This window comes from Eleutherodactylus coqui, chromosome 7, assembly GCF_035609145.1.
Source record: "Eleutherodactylus coqui strain aEleCoq1 chromosome 7, aEleCoq1.hap1, whole genome shotgun sequence".
In the NCBI taxonomy this organism is placed as follows: Eukaryota; Metazoa; Chordata; class Amphibia; order Anura; family Eleutherodactylidae; genus Eleutherodactylus; species Eleutherodactylus coqui.
In genome coordinates this window covers 26,952,063-26,969,312 of record NC_089843.1, presented here as the reverse complement: position 1 = coordinate 26,969,312, position 17,250 = coordinate 26,952,063, and positions in this window count along the sequence as shown.

Here is a 17,250-nt window from a genome sequence, read left to right as displayed (position 1 = left end):
TTACAGCAGTCTGTGTCTGCTCTATTCTGAGGGGTACGGGTAGGGGTCGAGGACGTGGACGTGGGCGAGGACGCGGAGTTCCAAGTGAGGGTGTGGGCAAAGGGCGAGTTCCTGGTCCAGGTGAATCCCAGCAGGCTGCTGCGGGATTAGGAGAGAGGCAAGTTTCTGGGGTCCCCAGCTTCATATCACAATTTATGGCTCCACGTGGTAGACCTTTATTGCAAACAGATCAGTGTGAGCAGGTCCTGTCGTGGATGGCAGAAAATGCATCCAGCAATATATGGGCCACCCAGTCTTCTACACAGTCCACTGCTGAAACTCTGAATCCTCTGCATGCTGCTCCTCCTTCCTCACAGCCTATACTGCTACAAAAATGCTACAAAAATGGTACTGGGGTCTGCATATGCTTCTGTTACATAAATGTTACAGGGGTCTGCTGATACTGCTGCTACATAAATGTTACTATGGGTCTGCCTATACTTCTACTAAAGAAATGGTACTGGGGTCTGCCTATACTGCAGCTACAAAAATGTTACAGGGGTCTGCCTATACTGCTGCTACAGAAATGTTCCTGGGGTCTGTTTTTACCTTTGCTACAGGAATGTTACAGGGGTCTGTCTATACTACGGGTGCACTAAGTCTTCCTATCACGGTGTTTTACCTATGTGGCACAAATAATGCAGTGACTGACTTCGCCAGAATTGCTGGCCGAGGCCAAGTTGCTTGGCGGGGCAAAACTCTCCCACTGTTGGGCACTCCGATTTCTTGCTGTGTAATACCATCTTTGTACACTTACAGCATAGGCTGGGCCACGGAACTAAAAAACTGCCCCTTCCAGTGTTGAGCTATCTATGTTGTGACACATGGATTTCCCATTGCTATGTAACTTAGGGCACCTTGGGTCACAAAGGTGGAGGCTTGGAACCGAGCCGGACCCTGGGCCCTCTAACGTGCTTCCCACACAGACTATAACGGGTCCTGGTCATGGTGTCTTGGGCTTGTAATGCCACCTCCTCCTCCTGCTTGGGGTCAGGGGATCAGCACTGGGCATCATGTATTTTCTCCCGTGTTACCACAGTTATCTGAAACACTGGTTTGGGCCAAAGAAGAGGAGCGTTACTGCATTGATGAGACCATCACAGCTGTACTAGTATCAGAGTCCGCTCTATGCCCACGATTTCTAAGGGTGTGTGCAGAGTCCTGTGTCCTCGGCACAGTGAAAGTCTGGCATGTTTGGACACTATTATTTCTTCATGTTTATTACTGTCTTTGGGTTCCTTTGGCTCGCCTACGCTGTGGGTGCACAAAGACTTTCCATAGCGGTGATTTACCTGTCCAGCACAAAGTCACTGACTGACTTTGGTAGGGTGCATAGTGCAGATGGCTTTCCCCTTGCGGTGTCGATAGAGCTATCTGACAGCTAGACAGAATGAATAGTGGGTGGGAACATGGACTTCCCATTGCTATGTCAGTCGCGGCACCTTGGGTCTCACAAGGTGTTTGCTGGGACCAAGCCTGGCCAGGGGGCCCCCCTCACATCCTTCCCACACAGGCTACAGCGGGCCCTGGTCATTGTTTCTTTGCCTTGTAAGGCCACCTCCTTCTCCTGCTTGGGGTTAGGGGATCAGCAATGCACATCATGTATTTTCTCTCGTGTTACCACAGTTATCTGAGAAACTTGTTTGGGCCAAAGGAGAGGAGTGTAACTGCATTAATGTTACAGGGGTCTGCATATACTTCAGCTGCAGAAATGTTACAGGGGTCTGCCTATACTGCTGCTACATAAATGTTACTGCGGTCCGCTTATACTGTCACTACAGAAATGTTACTGGGGTCTGCCTATAGTGTTACTACAGAAATGTTAATAATACTGGGCTCTACCTATACTGCTGCTACTGAAATGTTACAGGGGTCTGCCTATACTGCTGCTACACAAATGATACAGGGGCCTCCCTATACTGCTGCTGCACAAATGTTACTGGGGTCTGCCTATACTGTTACTACAGAAATGTTACTGTGGTCTGTCTATACTGTTACTACTGCAGTATTGGCAGACCCCAGTAACATTTCTGTAGCAGAAGTATAGGCAGACCCCTGTAACATTTCAGTAGCAGCAGTATAGGCAGAGCCTGCCTATACTGCTGCTACTGAAATGTTACAGGGGTCTGCATATACTTCTGCGACTAAAATGTTACTGGGGTCTGCCTATACTTCTTCCACGTAAATGCTACAGGGATCTGCCTATACTTCTGCTGCAGAAATGTTACTGGGGTCTGTCTATACTGTTACAACGGAAATGTTACTGAGGTCTCCCTGGACTTCTGCAACATAACTGTTACTGGGGTCAGCTTATACCTTTGCTACAGGAATATTACAGGGGTCTGTGCATAGTATGGGTGCACTAAGTTTTCCTATCGCGGTGTTCTACCTATCTGCCCCCCCAAAAACCCAGACTGACTAGGACATGGAGTGTGGGCCGAAGCCAACATGTATTTTCTCTCACGTTACCTCAGCTATCCGGGGCACTGCAATGGGATTTCTTTATGTATCGTCTGTGGGTTCCTGGGAGCCACCCATGCTGTGGGTACACACAGACTTCCCATAGGGGGGTTGTACCTGTCTGGCACTATGAAAAAACCCCAGATTAACTAGGGCATGGAGTGTGGGCCGAAGCCAACATGTATTTTCCCTCACATTACCACAGCTATCCGGGGCACTGCATTGGGAGAAACAAGAGCAGCGATACAACGCTAATGAGACGTTCACAGCTACGCTAGCATCGGAGTCCGCTCTAGGCCCTCAATTGCTGATGGTTTGTGCAGAGGCCTATGGCCTCGGCGCAGGGAAAGTCCGCTTCCTGCCTATGATTGCTGAAGCTGTTGGCCGAGGCCCATGTCCCAGAGGAACTGCAACGGCGCCAGGTTGGGCCTGTGGAACTTTTTCCTGGCTAATCCAGTCTTTGGAGTGGTGAAAGCAAACGTAACAGATTTACAGAGACCTTCACAGGTGTACTAGCATCGATGTCCGCTTCCTGCCTACGATTGCTGAAGCTGTTGGCCGAAGCCAATGTCCCAGGGGAACTGCAACGGCGCCAGGTTGGGCCTATGGAACTTTTTCCTGGCTAATCCAGTCTTTGGAGCGGTGAAAGCAAACGTAACGGATTTACTGAGACCTTCACAGGTGTACTAGCATCGATGTCCGCTTCCTGCCTACGATTGCTGAAGCTGTTGGCCGAGGCCTATGTCCCGGGGGAACTGTAATGGCGCCAGGTTGGGCCTGTGGAACTGTTTCCTGGCTAATCCAGTCTTTGGAGCGGTTCAAGAAAACGTAAGTGATTTAATGAGACCTTCACATGTGTACTAGCATTGAAATCCGCCTTATGCCTACGATTGCTGAACCTGTGGGCTGAGGCCTATGTCTCAGCGCAGCGTAAGTCTGCCATGTGTGGCCACTCTGATTTCTTTATTGTTCATGTCTTGGGTTGCATTGGACCCAGCTATGCTCTTGGTGCACACAGACTTTCCATCGCGGTGTTTGACCTGTCTGGCACAAAGACACTGACTGACTTGGGTAGGGGGCAGAGTGCAGATGGCTTTCCCCTTGCGGTGTCGATTGAGCTATCTGACACCTAGACAGAATGAATACTGTGTGGGGACATGGATTCCCCATAGCTATGTAACTCATGCCCACGTTTGCAGCTCCTGACGGACATTGGCACTTTATTGGAAGGAAGATCAAACGTCAATTTCTCATTGATTCTCAACTGCATTGTGGGTTATCACCCCCCCCCCTCCCTTTTAAAGGAGGTCGCTACCTGGCCCTACCAACCCTCTGCAGTGTGTGCCTCCGGTTCCTACTTATCGCAGACGCACTTATAAATAGACATGAAGGTGGTGTGGCTATGCAGCCAGAGTGTGACATGAGGGCAGCTGAAGGCTGCGCAGGGAAACTTTTGTGTGCGCTGCGGACGCAGGGTCGTGCTGAAGGGGGTCGGGCAGCATGTAACCCAGGAGAAGAGGCAGCGGTGTGTCCCGCAGGCAGTGCTTGTGCTTGCTTGGAGGTAGTGTGGTGCTTAGCTAAGGTGTGCCTTGCTGATGAGGGTTTGTCCGAAGTAAAAATTGTTAGGGGGGGGCACTCTTGCCACTATTGTGACTTAATAGTGGGACCTGGGACCCTGAGATGCAGCCCAGCATGTTGCCCCTCGCCTGCCCTATCCATTTCTGTGTCATTTCTATCACTTTGGTAGGTTTTCCAAATTTTCACAAATGAAAACCTTAGTGGAGCATAGGTCATATACAAAAATGCTCGAGTCGCCCATTGACTTCAATGGTGTTCGTTATTAGAAAAGAACGCTCGAGCATCGCGGAAAGCTCGACTCGAACTACAAGCACCCGAGCATTTTGGTGCTCGCTCATCTGTACCAGTAAACAATTGAACCTGCTCGCCCTCACGGAAACCTGGATACAGCAGTCCGATTCTACCTCCCCCACTGCATAGTCCTATGATGGCCTGCAGTTCTCCCACACCCCCAGATCGGATGACAGACACGGCGGAGGAGTAGGCATCATCCTCTTGCCAAACTATACCTTCCAGATCATTTCCTCAGCTCCCTCGCTTACCTTCCACTCCTTCGAAGTCCACACCATACGAATCTTCCGCCCACTGCCCCTGCGTGTCGCAGTTCTTTACCGCCCTCCAGGTCCCGTCCACTTGTTCCTAGACCTCTTCGCTGCCTGGCTCCCGCACTTCCTATCCTATGAAATCTTAACCCTCATTTTAACGTTTACCTCCTCCCTTGGCTTATCACTAATCTTTGACTCCCCCATTCACAGAGATGGCAACACTCTTGATTTAGTTTTCCTCCGTCTCTGCTCTGCCTCTCACTTTACTAACTCCCCCCTTCCACTCTCAGATCACAACCTTCTCTCTTTCTCCATCAGGAACTCTTGCATCTCCCCTGACCCTTCTATCTATCTCACCTCTAGGAACCTCCAGTCCGTCTGCACTAAACAGTTTGCCGAGACTATTCAGTTCTCTCTATCCCCTATCTCTCTCCTCCCTTGCCCAAACCTGGCAGCCGAACACTACCACACCACCCTCAGTCATGCCCTAGATGAAGCGGCACCACCTGTGATTCGAGCGGTCAAACACAGACCACGGCAACCTTGGCTCACGTCCCAAACGCGCTTCCACTTAAAATTAATGCTTTAGGGGGGCATGGCCTAACTGAGCACCAAGATGGACGTTTGATCCCGGAGCTCTGAGAACTCTCACTCCTAAAAGCAACAAAAAGCAACACCGAAGACCCACCACCCACCCCACTGGGCTCCCTAGATCCCTCTTTACCGGCAGATGAATCGCCGTAGATCAGCTCGTCAGTTGTCTGGCCGTTTGGAGGACTTCTTCTCGCCACGTGCTATCAAGCGCTTCTCCGACTCTGAGGTCCGGTCCTCGCTACCTGCCCCATCGGAGAAAGGAAGAGGCTCCCTCAGGTCCGCAGTCATTACAACAACGACCAGAGACTTGCTGTTAGTACCGGCTGGAAAAGACAGAGAAGGTGAGGCTAGCATGCTGACTGAACTCTCACTGCCGCCCGCCGCCATATCCGACTGCCCATTCGGCTTCTCTGCTTTGACAGTAGTTGAAGAGGAACCTAGCTCTTCAGAGGTTCCCGGGGCGCTGACTGCTGCCTCTCCGGACTCTAAGGGAAAGCTCTCTGTACTGCAGGCACTTGGTGCTGAAGGTGCTCCAGCCGCTGTCCCTTTGCCGCCGACCGCGGCTGTTCCAGAGGCTGCGGGGGATCCTAGTACTAAGCATCCCTCCTCTGCTAACCCCGTGCCGCTGATCGCTGCCGCTCCGGAGGCTGTGGGGGGGGGTTCTTTGCATCACCTGCACTTGGAACTGATAGTGCCCCGGTCGCTGACCCCATGCCACCGACTGTGGCCGTTTCGGAAGCTGCGGGGGATTTCTCTGCTCTGCCAGAGTTTGGAGCTGGGCATACTTCCTCTGCTATCCCCGCGCTGCTGATCGCTGCCGCTCCGGAGGCTGCGGGGGGGGGTTCTTGACATCACCTGCACTTGGAGCTGATAGTGCCTCGGTCGCTGACCCCGTGCCGCCGGCTGCGGCCGTTTCGGAAGCTGCGGGGGATTTCTCTGCTCTGCCGGAGTTTGGGGCTGAGCATCCCTCCTCTGCTATCCCCGCGCTGCTGAGTGCTGCTGCTCCGGCGGTCCATATAAGGCTCCCAGCTATATTGAAGATTGGTGAGGGGATTGTCTCCCCTGCAGGTCCCATACCAGCGTCTCTTCTTCCTCCGATCTCTCCAATTAAACTCTCTGCTCCGTCGGGGTGGAGTCCCCACACTAGCAGAGAATTTCCCGCCTCTGACTTCATTTTGAGGGAGCAGCTCAATATATCTCACCAGGAAGAAATCAGAGGTGAGTGCATAAAAATTATTAACCCCTCGCTGCCTGCAATTCCTGCCGAAGTGTCTCGTAATTGTGACCCTGCTACAAGAAATTCTGAGAGGGAGATCTATATACCACCTAATCCCAATATACAGACAACCAGATCTGAAGGCTTGATTTCCACGCACTTCAAGGAAAATACTCAGCCTCCCTTTAACCCCTTATCTTCAAATGTATCTGATGTATCATCCACAGAGTTAATTATCGACAGAGCTCACAGATTGCCTAAACCTAAATTTTTAGCCGAAAATATACCAAGAGATGTCATTGCACGCATCCATTACTTTCATATTAAGGAGGCCGTAATGCAGTCAGTTCGGAAAACAAACCAACTACCAGCGCCTTTTGGAGACGTGCGTCTATATATTGACCTGTCTCAAACCACTCTGCAGGCGAGAAGAAAATTTGCTGCTATTACCAACACCCTCAGTCAGGAAAAAATTCAATATAAATGGGGTTTTCCTCCCAAATTGATTGTTCAAAAAGATGGAATAACCCATGTTCTTTCCAAACCAGAGGAAGCAGCTGACCTACTATCTTCATGAAATCTACAATTGAGCGAGACCATTCCGACGGTTCCTACCAGGCGTCCCAGAGTCCATGAGAAGATCCCTTCTGCCGGGAATTTAGAGCGCTGAATAATTTAACTTCGACGTCGGAGGTGGTCTTTGGATCTATCGCAGTGAGCTCTCAAATACGTTTGAACTTTGCCCTCCCCCAAGCACAAGCCCAATTTACACCTCACGGACTTGTTGTTTCCAATCTACCCTTTTGGAGATTCTTTACTAGAATCTTATTTTATGTTCTTAAAAATGTTCAAATATTTTGTTAGTTTCAGACATCCGACTGCATCCACAGTAACACATAATACCCATTTCATGATAAAATTGCTGTTAGGCTTCTTTCCATAAATGTAAATGCGCTGAACTCCCCATTAAAAAGGTCCGCAGTGTGGAGAGAGGCCCAAAACAGATCCAAAACAGATATACTCTGTGTTCAGGAAACGCACTTTGATGCTTCCGCATGCCCAAAAATGCTCCATAATAAATTTCCTAACATCTTTATGGCCTGCGCCTCCGAAAAGAAAGCATGCGTTATGATTGCATTCAGGGATACTGTGTCCACCGAAATCTCCTTTATAGAACAAGACCCCAAAGGAAGGTTCATACTCCTCTCCGGTACTTTAAACTCAATTCCCTTCACCATACTTAATGTTTATGCGCCTAACTCCGCACAAATAAGATTTCTAAACAAAACTATTAGAAAGCTGCGGAGACACGAAAAAGGCAGATTAATAATATGTGGAGATTTTAACCTCATCCCAGACAGCTCCATAGACACATCCGGTAGTCTCCCTAGAAGAACTCCTGTCCTACAGCCCTGGATCCAGAAGGAAGCGTTATACGATGTATTTAGGTGTTTAAACGCCTCATCCAGAGAGTACACTTTCTACTCCGCTCGCCATAAATCTTTCTCACAAATAGATTTAGTACTAGCGGACAGAGGGTCCTTGTCTTTTGTTACAGATGCACAAATAGGTACCGCGACTTGGTCTGACCATGAGCCAGTTTCAGCCACTTTTACGTGGGGTCATGGAGTGGGGGGAGCGAGGACTTGGAGAAACAACCTCTTCTTGATGGGGATCCCACAAAATTTGAAGAGAATATCTGAGACCCTGTCAGAGTTTTTCTTGATTAATTCTACACCGGAAATTTCTCCTCTTACAATCTGGAACGCACATAAGGCCTATATAAGGGGGGTCCTCATCAAGATGAGTGCCAAATACAAAAAAGCAAAGGAGGCTCAAATATCTGAGATTCTCTTACAGATTTCTGAGAAAGAAAAAATTCTCCAGTCCTTGACATCTGACTCTGACCATGCCCAACTTTTCTTGTTGAGACAGAAATTGTGCAATCTTATGCTGGAAAGTTTTGAAAAATCTTTAAAGTTCTCTCAGGCTAATTTCTATACTTCGTTTAACAAAGCTTCATGCTTGATGGCAAAAATTACAAAAAAGAAAATTATAAAGGCTAAGATCCCTTATATACAATGCACAGATACCCCCGGGAGAAAAGGCGTTCCACCCAAAACAAATAGCTAATGCCTTTCAAAAATTCTATGAGAAACTATATAATCTCAAGAAAGATTCCACTTCCCCTCAACTGACACAAAAAGAGATTCAGAATTTTCTATCTAAAGTAAACCTCCCATCTGTTTCGGAAACTCCGAGTATATCCTTGAACAAACCTATATCTCACAAAGAAATCTTAGACACTATCAAAGCACTAAAATCTCAAAAGTCCACTGGTCCAGATGGATTTTCAAACGAGTATTACAAACACTTTGGAGAAATCCTGACTCCCCACTTGTCCCTAGCATTTAACCAAATTATAGCGCAAAGTAAGTTACCATCAGAAATGCTGGAAGGAACAATAATCACTATACCCAAACCAGGTAAAGACCCCTCTACCATATCTAATTATCGACCCATTTCGCTACTAAATTGTGATACGAAACTTTATTCAAAAATCCTGGCCCAACGATTGTTAAACGTTTTACCTGACATTATCCATTCAGATCAAGTAGGATTTACTAAGGGGAGGCAGGCACCAGATGGCACTAGAAGGGTCCTAAATCTCTTATCAAAGCTAGAATCCTCACATACATCCGCCATTCTCTTAGCCCTAGATCAGTGTTTCTCAACTCCAGTCCTCAGGACCCCAAAACAGGCCATGTCTTCAGGATTTCCTTAGTATTGCACAGATGATGTAATTATTGTCAGTGCCTCAGACATTGCTACCAGTGTTCTTACTATAGGCCATCTTGAAAACATGACCTGTTGGGGGTCCTGAGGACTGGAGTTGAGAAACACTGCCCTAGATGCTGAAAAAGCCTTTGATAGGCTCCATTGGGGATATGCCTTTTCCGTTTTAGAAAAATTCGGCTTTGGTGGAAATATAGTTAAAGCAATTAGACCATTGTACACTTCCCCCTCAGCAAGGGTTCTAGTGGATGGCACTCTCTCTGACCCCTTTCAAATCTCAAATAGAACTCGCCAGGGCTGCCCATTATCTCCATTAATATTAACTTTAATAATGGAACCTCTGGCAGAATATATGAGACAACACCCCACAATAAATGGTATACATGATAGTAAAAGAACACACAAAATAAGTTTATTTGCGGACGACATTCTACTTACTTTAACAAACCCCCTAGTCTCTCTCCGTAATGTCTGTTCTTTGATATCTCAATTTTCTGTAATCTCATACTACAAACTAAACGTATCAAAATCGCAAATCTTAGGTATATTTGTCAACAAAGAGCAGAGAAGTGAGATTCAACGAGAGTTTCCTTTCCAATGGCAAACAAAAAGCATTCCCTATCTGGGGATAAACCTCTGCTTCCCCCTCTCAGAATTGGTCCCTAACAACTTTTTTCCGCTATTACAAGAACTACAAAAAGAACTTGACACTCTCAAACAGCAACAAAACTGGTGGCTAGGCCGTATAATATTATATAAAATGCTTATACTTCCCAAAATATTATATTACTTTCGTACCTTACCGATACCAATCCCTCATGCCATTCTTGCAAGATTTCAGAGGCAACTATCAAATTACATTTGGTTGGGAAAGCCCCCTAGAGTGGCTCGTTCAATCCTGTTCCTTCGTAGGACTCAAGGAGGAGTGGATTTACCTAACTTAGAAGCATACCACAACGTGATACTTATAAAACAATCCTCACCCTGGCTTTCCCGTGGCTCGGGGATCAGCTGGCCTGCTCTAGAATCAGAAATAGGGGAGGTGTGTTCCTTACCTTCTTCGATATATGCAAAACTAATAAGTACTAGACTCCCCACGGCTACAGATACGTCATCTAAATCTTCCTCATCTTTACCGATAGCAGAAACCTTAGAGGCCTGGGGCGATCTCTTAAAAACAGCAGACAATAAAATATCCTGTCATTTAAAACAAATCCCCTTAGAAACCCTAGAAATTTTCATCCACGGTATACGAACCACCACATGGTTCAACGCAGGAATTAAATTCATTTCAGATTTATATGACAATGATACTCTTAGACCATTCGAGACCTTAGCTCAGAAATATAACCTAGCAACCTCGGAAATATTTAAGTATCTCCAGATACGCTCCTTTCTCCAGAAAAGTCCCATCAGCTTAATCAAATTCCCTAAAATGATAGTCACAAGTTTAAACAACATCACACAAAACAAAAACCTCGAAACAAAGACCACCTATAATATGTTAGCAGGTGACATTAAAGAAGGAAAAAAATGCCATCTCCTAAACTGGGAGAAAGAGCTGTCTTCCAAATTCACATCCAATAACTGGTTTAACTCCTTCAGATGAGCAAAACAAGCCTCGAAATCGGCTAATCTGTTAGATGTTCACCTGAAAGTTTTAACTAGGTGGTACCTCACCCCTCTACAACTTAAGATAAGACATATATCCCCTGACGCCTCTTGTTGGAGAGGATGTGGGCACGAAGGAACATTATTACACATCTTCTGGTCATGTCCCTTAATTTTAAAATTTTGGAGAGAGGTGTTTACTAGAGATGAGCGAGCACCAAAATGATCGGGTGCTCGTTGCTCGGGTCGAACTTTCCGCGATGCTCAAGGGTTCGTTTCGAGTAAAGACCCCATTGAAGTCAATGGGCGACTCGAGCATTTTTGTATATTGCCGATGCTCTCTAAGGTTTTCATTGGTGAAAATCTGCAAAACCCAAGAAAGTGATGGAAACGACACAGAAACGGATAGGGCAGGCGAGGGGCAACATGCTGGGCTGCATTTCAGGTTCCCAGGTCCCACTATTAAGCCACAATAGCGGCTAGAGTGCCCCCCCCCCCCCTAACAATTTTTACTTTGGACAAACCCTCATTAGTAAGCCACACCTTAGCTAAGCACCACACTACCTCCAACTAAGCACAAACACTGCCTGCGGGACACACCACTGCCTCTTCTCCTGGGTTACATGCTGCCCGACCCCTCCCCCCCCCAGTGTCCACAGCACACACCAAAGTGTCCCTGCGCAGCCTTCAGTTGCCCTCATGCCACACGCTGGCCTCATAGCCACACCACCCTCATGTCTATTTATAAGTGCGTCTGCCATGAGGAGGAACCGGAGGCCCACACTGCAGAGGGTTGGCAGGGCCAGGCAGCGACCCTCTTTAAAAGGGGCGGGGCGATAGCCCACAATGCTGTACAGAAGCAATGAGAAATCCAATTCTGTGCCACCTCTGTCTGGAGCTGCAAACTTGGGCATAGCAATGGGGAATCCATGTGCCACACAGTATTCATTCTGTCAAGGTGTCGCATAGCTCAATCGACATTGCAAGGGGAAAGCCGTCAGCGCTCTGCCCCATACCCAAGTCAGTCAGTGTCTTTGTGCCAGACAGGTCAAACACTGCGATGGGAACTAAGTTTGCACCAACAGCATAGGGGGTCCTAGGAAACCCAAGACATGAGCAAAAAATTGATCTGAGCGGCCAAACATGGAAGACTTGCACCACGCCCACGACATAGGCCTCGGCCCACAGCTTCAGCAATCCTAGGCAGGAAGCAGACTTTCACTGCACCCAGGACATAGGCCTCTGCACAAACCCTCAGCAATCGCGGGCCTACAGCGGACTCCTGAGCTAGCGTAGCAGTGCACGTCTCATTAGCGCTGTATTGCTCCTGTAGTTTGTCCCAATGCAGTGCCCCGGATAGTAGAGCTAACGTCAGATTAAATACAGGTGGGCTTCGGCCCACACCGCATGCCCCAGTCTGACCGGGTTTTTTTTTATAAATAGGTACAATTCCGCAATGAGAATTCTGTGTGCACCCACAGCATGGGTGGCTCCCTGGAACCCACGGGCGGTACATAAATATATCCCATTGCAGTGCCCTGGACAGCAGAGCTAACATCAGATTAAATGCAGGTGGGCTTCGGCCCACACTGCATGCCCCAGTCAGACTGGGGTTTTTTATAAATAGACACAGGCAGGTACAACTCCCTAATGTGAAGTCCGTGTGGACCGACAGCATGGGAGGGTCCCAGGAAGCCACCGGCGGTACATAAATATATCCCATTGCATTGCCCAGCACAGCTGAAGTAACGTCAGATTAAATGCAGGTGGGCTGCGGCCCACACTGCATGCCCCAACCTGACCGTGGTTTTTAATACATAGACACAGGCAGGTACAAATCCCCTATGTGAAGTCCCTGTGGACCGACAGCATGGGTGGCTCCCTGGAACCCACCGGCGGTACATAAATATATCCCATTGCAGTGCCCTGGACAGCAGAGCTAACGTCACATTAAATGCAGGTGGGCTTCGGCCCACACTGCATGGCCCAGTCAGACTGGGGTTCTTTATAAGTAGACACATGCAGTTACAACTCCGCGTGGACCGACAGCATAGGTGGGTCCCAGGAAGCCACCGGCAGTACATAAATATATCCCATTGCATTGCCCAGCACAGCTGAAGTAACGTCAGATTAAATGCAGGTGGGCTTCGGCCCACACTGCATGCCCCAACCTGACCGGGGTTTTTAATACATAGACACAGGCAGGTACAAATCCCCTATGTGAAGGCCCTGTGGACCAACAGCATGGGTGGCTCCCTGAAACCCACCAGCGGTACATAAATAAATCCCATTGCAGTGCCCTGCACAGCTGAGGTGACGTCAGATAAAATACAGGTGGGCTTCAGCCCACAATGCATGCCCCAGTCAGACCGGGGTTTTTATAATTCAACACAGGCAGGTACAATTCCCTAATGTGAACTCCGTGCGGACCGCCAGCATGGGTGGCTCCCTGGAACCCACCGGTGGTACATAAATATATCTCATTGCAGTGCCCTGGACAGCAGAGCTAACGTCAGATTAAATGCAGGTGGGCTTCGGCCAAGAATGTTTTCATAGTTGGAGGAGGAGGACAAGAAAGTTTTTGAGGCAGTACGTGTCCTGTCCCCGTGTCCGTGGTTATATGCACCTACCCAGTGACTGCGTCACTGAACAGTTTTCGCGCCTGTGGAACCTAGTAGCGTGGCCTCGCCATCATCATGTCTTTGGGAAGCCTCCGTTTCCACTACCCTGTAACATTGCAGTAGCAGCAGTATAGGCAGAGCCAAGAATTAGTAACATTTCAGCGGTAAGAGTATGCACAAACCCCTGTAACATTTCATTGGCAGCAGTGAGGACAGACCCCACTAACATTTCATTTGCAGCAGTATACACAGACCGCAGTAGCATTTCAGTAGTATCAGTATAGATAGACCCCAGTAACATTTCAGTTCCAGCAGTATTGACAGACCCCAGTAAAATTTCAGTAGTATCAGTTACGACATGCCCCAGTCACATTTCAGTTCCAGCAGTGCAGACAGACCCCAGTAACAGTAACGTAAAAGCAGTATGGGCAAAGCAGCAGATAAACATTTCCCTGGCAGCAGTGTAGGGAGAGCATAGTATTGGTAAGATTTCAGTAGTACCAGTATAGACAGGCCCCAGTAAGATTTACGTCGAAGCAGTATGGGCCAAGCAGCAGATTCACATTTCCCTGGCAGGAGTGTAGGGAGAGCATTGTATTGGTAAGATTTCAGTAGTAGCAGTATAGACAGGCCCCTGTAACATTAATGTAGAAGCAGTATGGGCAAAGCAGCAGATTCACATTTCCCTGGCAGCAGTGTAGGGAGAGCATAGTATTGGTATGATTTCAGTAGTAGGAGTATAGACAGGCCCCAGCAACAGTAAAGTAGAAGCAGTATGGGCAAAGCAGCAGATTCACATTTCCCTGGCAGCAGTGTAGGGAGAGCGTAGTATTGATAAGATTTCAGTAGTAGCAGTATAGACAGGCCCCAGTAACATTACCGTACAAGCAGTATGGGCAAAGCCCACTATTAGTTACATTTCTGTTATAGCAGTATAGACCTGCCCAGTAACATTTCCGTTGAAGCATTATGGGCAGAGCCCAGTATTAGTAAAATTACAGTAGTAACAGTATACACCAACCAAGGTAACATTTCAGGAGCAGAAGTATCGGCAGACCGAAGTAACATTTCTGTTGCTGAAGTATAGTCAGACCCCTATAGCATTACTGTGTCAGAAGTATAGGTAGGCAGAACAGAGTTACATTTCTGTAGCAAAAGTGTTGGCCAACCCCGGACACAGTGGTGTACCATGAGTGCAGGCGAAGCCCATCAAAATTACTTGGATTACATTGTAGGCGAGGGCCCGAAAAATTGTTGTACCTATAGTACAAATGTACCCCAGAAAAATTGCCCATGCCCAACCCAGAGGGCAGGTGAAACCCATTAATCGCTTAGCGTACTGTGGCTTAATTTTCAACTAGGCCTGGAGGCAGCCCAGTCTAAAAAACAATTGGTTCAGGTGGAAGTTTCAATGCTTAAATGAGAATTGAAACGGATAAATATTATTTAGAAACGTTATATGAGCCTTTTGGCCCACAGAAAAATTGCCCGTTCGCGGTGATTACGAGAGGTTTCAGGAGGAGGAGCCGGAGGAGGAGGATGAATATCATACACCGATTGATAAAGGTGTTTAGGTAGCGCCGCTGTCCGCTGGTGGAGAAGAGAAGTCTGGGGAAATCCAGGCTTTGTTCATCTTGATGAGTGTAAGCCTGTCGGCACTGTCGGTTGACAGGTGGGTACGCTTATCCGTGATGATTCCACCAGCCGCACTAAACACCCTCTCTGACAAGACGCTAGCCGCAGGGCAAGCAAGCACCTCCAGAGTTCAGGGCACGTGTCCAGCTTCGACACCCAGCAGTTGTATGGAGCAGAGGCGTCACAGAGGACGGTCGTGCGATCGGCTACGTACTCTCTCACCATCCTTTTACAGTGCTCCCGCCGACTCAGCCTGGACTGGGGAGGTGTGAGACAGTCTTGCTGGGGAGCCATAAAGCTGGCAAAGGCCTTGGAGAGTGTTCCCCTGCCTGCGCTGTACATGCTGCCTGATCTCCGCGCCTCCCCTTCTACGTGGCCCTCGGAACTGCGCCTTCTGCCACTAGCGCTGTCAGATGGGAAGTTTACCATCAGTTTGTCCACCAGGGCCCTGTGGTATTGCATCACTCTCAAACCCCTTTCCTCTTCGGGAATGGGAGTGGAAAGCTTTTCCTTATACCGTGGGTCAAGCAGTGTGTACACCCAGTAATCCGTAGTAGCCAGAATGTGTCTAACACGAGGGTCACGAGAAAGGCATGCTAACATAAAGTCAGCCATGTGTGCCAGGGTACCTGTACGCAACATATGGCTGTCCTCACTAGGAAGATCACTTTGGGTGTCCTCCTCCTCCTCCTCAGGCCATACACGCTGAATGGATGAGAGGCAGGCTGCATGGGCACCCGCTGCAGTGGGCCCAGCTGTCTCTTCCTCCTCAGGCTCCTCCCCCTCCTCCTCCTCCTCCTCCTCCTCCACGCGCTGAGATATAGACATGAGGGTGCTCTGACTATCCAGCGACATACTGTCTTCCCCCGCCTCCGTTTCCGCCCGCAAAGCATCAGCCTTTATGCTTTGCAGGGAACGTCTCAACAGGCATAGCAGGGGAATGGTGACGCTTATGATTGCAGCATCGCCGCTCACCATCAGGGTGGACTCCTCAAAGTTTCCAAGGACCTGGCAGATATCTGCCATCCAGGCCCACTCCTCTGTAAAGAAATGAGGAGACTGACTCCCACTTCGCCGCCCATGTTGGAGTTGGTATTCCACTATAGCTCTACGCTGCTCATACAGCCGGGACAACATGTGAAGCGTAGAATTCCACCGTGTGGGCACGTCGCACAGCAGTTGGTGCACTGGCAGATTAAACTGATGTTGCAGGGTCCGCAGGGTGGCAGCGTCCGTGTTGGACTTGCGGAAATGTGCGCTGACCCGGCGCACCTTGCCGAGGAGGTCTGAGAAGTGTGGGTAGCCTTTCAGAAACTGCTGAACCACCAAATTAAAGACGTGGGCCAGGCATGGCACGTGCGTGAGGCTGTCAAGCTGCAGAGCCACCACACGACCATGCCCGGTTGGAGGCTCAGTGGCGAAAGCCAGCGGTCGGTCTGCTCTGTCAGACCGTGCAGCAGTTCGTGGGCCGTGTGCCTCTACTCTCCTAAGCTGAGTAGTTTCAGCACGGCCTGCTGACGCTTCCCCACCGCTGTGCTGCCGCGCCGCGCGACACCGACTGCTGGCGACGTGCTGCTGGTGACAAGTCTTGATTGCGAGGTAGAGGTTGCGTTGGAGAAGGAGGAGGAAGGTTTAGTGGAGGTGGCATACACCGCCGCAGATACCAGCACCGATCTGGGGCCCGCACTTCTGGGGGTGGGTAGTACATGAGCGGTCCCAGGCTCTGACTCGGTCCCAGCCTCCACTAAATTCACCCAATGTGCCATCAGGGAGATATAGTGGCCCTGCCCGCCTGTGCTTGTCCACGTGCCCATTGTTAAGTGGACCTTGGCAGTATCCGAGTTGGTGAGGGCGCGTACGATGTTGCGTGAGACGTGGTCGTGCAGGGCTGGGACGGCACACCGTGAAAAATAGTGGCACTGGGGACATAGTAGCGTGGGGCTGCCGCCGCCATCCTGTTTTTGAATGCATCCGTTTCCACCAGCCTGTAGGGGAGCATCTCCAGGCTGATCAATTTGGCTATGTGGACATTTAAAGCTTGAGCGTGCGGGTGCGTGGCGGCGTATTTGCGCGTTCGCTCCAACGATTCTCTTAGCGACAGCTGGACGCTGCGTTGAGAAACATTGCTGGATGGGGCCGAGGACAGCGGAGGTGA